Source organism: Pinus tabuliformis, chromosome 2_1 (assembly GCF_031772625.1).
Source record: "Pinus tabuliformis cultivar Carrire ecotype Pingquan chromosome 2_1, CPIR1, whole genome shotgun sequence".
NCBI classification, from domain to species: Eukaryota; Viridiplantae; Streptophyta; class Pinopsida; order Pinales; family Pinaceae; genus Pinus; species Pinus tabuliformis.
The window spans coordinates 197,845,421-197,851,420 of NC_142299.1; the positions used below are offsets into that span (position 1 = coordinate 197,845,421).

A 6,000-nucleotide genomic window follows, 5' to 3' on the forward strand; every position below is an offset into this window, starting at 1 on the left:
ATTTTGCATACTTACCCAAAGTACAACCTTTGCATGTGCTCATTTGCTCCAGCTTGCACATAGGTAATCCGGTAGAAATCTTGTGCATGATCTTCAAGGCCCCATGATGCAAGTGGCCCTTTCTCCTATGCCATAACTCACCAATGTCTTGGCCATGCATCACCTCTACTTTGGTACTCAAAGGATCACAATCTTCTACCTGTAACTTATAGAGATTCTTAACTCAAATCCCTATCTGTTTGTTTTGTCTAGTGCCGATATGCCTTCGGAAAACCTTTCCCAAACTAAAGACTACATCATAGCCTTTATCCTCAAGCATAGAAATAGACACAAGATTCTTTTTCAGCCCTGGTACATACATAACATTAGAAAGAGAGAGGGGATAGCCATGCTCCCTCTGAAACACAACTGTACCTAAAACAGAGACACGGTACTTTCTGTCATTACCCATCTCGGTCCATATCTGGAGATCCTTATCCTCCAAAGTGCTGAAAATAGTCTTGTCACCTGACATGAGGAAAGAAGCTCCACTATCCAAGTACCAAACACATCCCATGCTGGATGAATCCATGCATGCAATAAGTGAGAAATCCATCTCAAATTGTGAAGCTAATGCATCACCATTAGATTCCTTGGAGGAACCCTTCATGGAGTTCTTCTTTGGGCAACTAGTAGCATAGTGACCCAACTCATGACAATGAAAGAATCTCACTTTCAACTTGTCAAACTTCTTCCCTCCTTGAGAAGACTTGGATTGGGCTGACTTCCCTTTCCCCTTCTTAGCTTTAGATGCTAAAGCCAAGTTCTCTTCCTCATCATGCTTTGATGAAGAAGCTCCATCTCTAGTATTCTGTCTAATCTCCTCCTAAATCAAATCCGACCATAGTTGTTCCCAATCTGGCAGTTTGTCCCTTCCATTAACCGAGTCTTGGTAACTATGATAGCTCTTAGGAAGGCCAAGAAGTGCTAGACTCACCATATCATCATTAGCGATAGTGATCCCTATGCTTGCAAGCTCATCTCTGCAGTTGGTGAGCTTGTTCAGGAATGTAGTGATCGTATCACCCTTCTCACACTTGATCTTTCGAAGCTTGTCTTTCAGTGCCAGCTTCCACATTACAAACGGAGTCTCTTTCCCATGAAGGCTTGAGACTATGCGATCTTGAACTCCCTCTAGGATGATTCTCCTAGCTCTAGCCACATTCTTCTTCCAATCTGCAACCTGAGTAGCACCAATAGGCTTAGGGACATCTTGATCAATGTAGACCTTAATGCCATTATCTTCCAATACTTCTTCCATGCAATCCTTCCAATCTATATAGTTTGAGCTGCCATCAAGGGCATACTCAAGCCTCAAACCAGTGAAGGCCATCTGAATGAAATCTAAACTGTGATGAGAACTAGATATCTATATCCCGAATAATAAACTTTGAATTCCTTTCTCTTGCTTGTATATTGTTCCTTTCTTGATTACCTGTGCTCCAATACCATGTAGAATTTTTCTAAAAATCAGATAGCTCTGATACCATGTAGAAATCACCCCTGTAGATAAAACCGATATATGCTATTTCCTAGATCATAATACTTGATCTAGTTCTACAAAACATTAATCAGAAGCAAAATCGATTTCATGAGCATCATCAAGCATAAACACATATAACTGATCAAGAGAAAAAATCACACATAACACAAGATATATCACTAGGGAAAGCACCAGCATAAAACCCCAACACTGTATTATCAATCAAGTGGAAATATTCTTCTGTCTATAAAAAATATCAGCTCAAGAGCTATCCTGTACTTCCTGTAATCAAAAGATGAAAATCATGCACTACCTAGGCCTCAATATATAGGCTGAAAATTGGCCTAATCATACCTACTGTCACCTCAGGTCCAACTACGTAGTCATAGAAGAAAATAGATTCCTTCTCATGCAAGGAATACTTACTAGAAATATCCTAGCTTCTGATAGTACATTTTCCCTCACCTGATCTCAACTGGGTCTTTGTCTGAACTGCCATGCATCAGTTATTCATCTGAGAATATTCAGATATCTGAAAATAATAGTTGTCACATGCATGCAAGCATTAACAAACTATATCTCATTATTTTAACAACTTGTTAAAATAATCTAACTGGACTTGACTAAGTTAAACTAAGTCAACTGATCCTCTCAATATAGAACTGAACCTTATCTCCTTGAATCGAGGGATAAATTGCTAAATCAAGAGAGAAAATAATTGCATGATCTTACAAAGACTTCAAGTTTAAATTTCCATAACTAATTAACTCATGGAGATTAATTAATTAATATTTTACACTACTGGTAAGACCAAATTCGTTTTTACTTCCTATAGTTAGACCAGGGACTGCTAAAAACAGGAAGGGACCCAGAAATGCTATTTTTAGAAGTTTCTATTTTTAAAAGTTTCACCTCTCACCCAATGTGGCCAATGACCTCACTGGCCAAACTGCTAGTTTTAGACATGCTATTTTTAGGAGTCCTATTTTTAACACATTCTGAATTTAGCAGTTTTTGTTGCACACTTTTCAACATCGGCTATGGCTAGACCCATTATCGGGCTAGAATAATTGTTTGTGTCTGCACTCATAATTTTACTTCACCACAATGCCTCAAGGAATTTTTCTCACCTCCTCCATCAGTCGAATGCAGAAAGAATAGAAGAGGATGCCAAATATTTGATTGTCAAGGCATTTGGGATGATCACAACATTTACAAAGATGTAGAGGTTGTGTCACCAAAAACAGAAGTCGACATATTACGTGTTGTAGCCTGGGATGTGAAAAAGAAGCTCATAGCCTCTCAAGGCTACTATGTGTTGGAGACCATGGATTGATTATCTCAACTGAAAACTATGCATCTGTTATTGGAGTCAATAAGAACATAATGAAAGTTATATTCCAAGGCGATGAGATGATGAGGGATGTTATGGAGGAAGTTGCAACAGGAATTGTTTCTACAGGAGCCCATGGCAACAGTCTTGTGGGTAGAGAGAGTGGTGTTTATGAATATATTTTTGAGCTACAGGGGAAAACTCTCTCATTATATGAGACTATTTCCCGATGCAGCTTCCAGTTTCATGGCTTATCTTCAAGGGATAATGGTGAAATGGCCCTGCTGATTCTATATAATAGGGGTATCTCCATTAGACCATGCCTATAATTTTTTGTTGAATATGTATGGATTTTTGTTTTATTAATAGGATTGAGATTAGTTTTTTTGTTCAAGAGATTTTGATGGTGTTGTAATTCTTGTAAGGGCTTTAATGGGTTTGGATTTTAACCTTTTTGTGAAAAAAGAATGGTATTAATGTTGCTGACATGGATTTCAGGGTCATTGATAGTATTTGAAGTTGTGTTGTGGATTTATGGATGGTATTTTGCAAGGTGTGGTGTCTGTTTGGGCTAAATAGAAGTTGTTGGGTTGTTCTGAAATTTCATTGCCTTTTTTCTCTGTAGATATCAAGGTGTTAATTCAGAGATTCTACATCATTATCCAAGCAACAATGGGAAGAATCCCCTTGTGAAAATATGCAGCAAGCATATTAATGTTGACAGCGATAGTAGTAGGCATATGAATAGAGGAGTTTCGGAAGGAAACGGTATGATGAGCATGGAAGAACCAAGGATCAAATGAGCATCCTCATCTATGAGAAGCCATGATAATGTTGGCATCTATAAAGAGAAATAACATGATAATAGAAATGGGAATGTGAATGATGTGCTTGGACCATTGGAGTAGCCTATTAAAGGAAAGGAAAATTTTAGGTGCTAATATTCGTAGGTGGGCTAACTTTCCATGTTTTTTCTAGTTAAAAAAAAAAAAATTAAATTTCAATTTTTTCTAAAAAAAATTCACCCAAATTTTATAGTAAAAAAATATTTTACTTTAAAAATTGCTAAAAATTTATATATAGACTATATAAAACTATTAGAAGTTTGAATATTTTTACAAAAGTATCACCAAAAAATTTAGAGATTGTTTATTATGGACTTGTGAGATTCGCCAAGGTTTCTAAACTTTAAGAAAAAATTTCATCCTTCAAATTTTCTATGGTTGAAGGGAATCAACCCTCCAATTATCCCAAGGAAGTTGAAGAAGTTTTGTTCCAATGGTGTAATAAAAAGAGGCCTTGAGGCCACAAAATTGAATTTAGAAGTTTGATGAAGGATTCTAGCATTCAGGGTAGGAAATCGATACCAACAAAACACCATGCTTTGAAATATGAAAAATAGAAAGTTCATGTGCAATCCCATGTAATAGTTCATTCAAGGAGAACCAGTTTAAGGGCTTGAACTATACTCCAGGAACATAGCCATCGATTCATGAAAAGGTTACTTTATTTTAGCTTCCATAAATCGACAACTAGTCTTCTTCAATTTAAATTTAGTGATTGGCTTAGTACCATGCAGTCAATGAGTATTAATATATATTTTGAGAAATTTTCTTGGTTTCATGTTTTTTGCTTGCTCTCGTTTTGGATTTACCTTTGTCATTAGACATGCCCAATTGATTTTTTTATTTGGATAGACTCAAAATTGATTCTACCAGGAATTCTGAATATTTAAATGGTGCTCACCTTCTAAACAATGTTCTTCAACAAAATGTTAATGGGCATTCACGATCTCTTGTAGAGAAACATGCCAAAGCAGTTGGTTTCTTTAGTCCAAAGGCCATTGGGACCACTAGAGTATCTAATGCAATGCATAATTCCACACCATTTGATACATAGGCATGTGTGCCTCAATAGAAGATTAATAGGGAAACATTTGAATGGCCAAGAATTTTGTTGCAATTGTCTCGGAAAAAAAAAAAGGAGGATTATTTTCTTTTCATGAAAGGCACAAAGCTTTCCTAGCAACCCAAAAAGTGGCCCAAATATGTTGAGAAGGTTCTACAAGTAGGAAATGAATTGGACACATGTTGTCAATGTATTGTCATTTTATTTTCTTTATGCACACAACCATGGAAGGAAGGATGGTTTGTATCTACCATCATTTTTGTTTCATTACCATATAATTTCTTTCCAGGAAGCTGGCTCTCAGATTTAGCAAGGGGACACTACGAAGTTAGAGAGAAAAATGTACTAAGAAGGTTTATTTTCTCCTTGTCTCTCTATTTTCACAGTTTTTTATAATGATTTTATGAACCATATGTATTTCTTCTATATATTTGGGTCACTTCTAGTGTGGGCCTTTCTTGTTTGGCAATGGTTTTCTTTGATTGTGTTCAACCTTTTCAAATTATGAAGAGACCCAATTCATTCCATATTTTTGGTTACATTTCTGCTGCAGAAACCAAGGGGTTTGAAGGAAATTGAAATTTCATACAACGATTCAGAATGATGTGGCTAGGCATGGACAAATATCCAAGTTTTGCCACATTTTTCCATGTTTTTCATTGTGCAGACTTTTTTCTCATTAATTCATCGTATCCTAGCTAAGTATTTGTAATTTGTAAAATGTTGGTAGATTGATTACAAATTTTTGGGGGAGATTTTTGCTGGAAAGTTTCTCTACAGTCATGATCAATGTTGGATTTACTTTGTCTATCTATTTCCAATGATATGGTAATATTCTCTTTGAAAATATTGTACAAAGCCTACATTTGTAGGTTTTTATTGCATTGTGGTCGCTAGTGGCCTTCCTGCACAAGTTTTAAAGGTGGCATGCATGGAAGGAGTTTTGGCACAACCATTCAAGACAGTGAGAATGGATTCTTGTATTTACTTATGTATTTGTAGATATTTTGAACAATAAATTCATTCTATCTCATAATCATTTCATTTTTGTGTTCAGCAACTAGTTGTCTTATAAGCAAGGAAATTTATTGCAGATCTGTTGGGATATTTCTTGTAGGATATTCATTTCACAGGTTAAAAGAATAAATTGTAGGAAAATACTGTGAGGATCAACTAATTTTTTATCCAATGACACTTTTTATTACAAGCATATATTTATTGATGAACAATAAGCCTA

The 6,000-nt window shown here is 35.9% G+C and overlaps 1 pseudogene; it reads left to right on the top strand.

Moving 5' to 3' along the window:
- The window catches only part of LOC149199400 (uncharacterized), a 64,521-nt pseudogene extending 59,154 nt beyond the window's left edge, over positions 1-5,367 (top strand).
- The last annotated feature ends 633 nt before the right edge of the window (positions 5,368-6,000 follow it).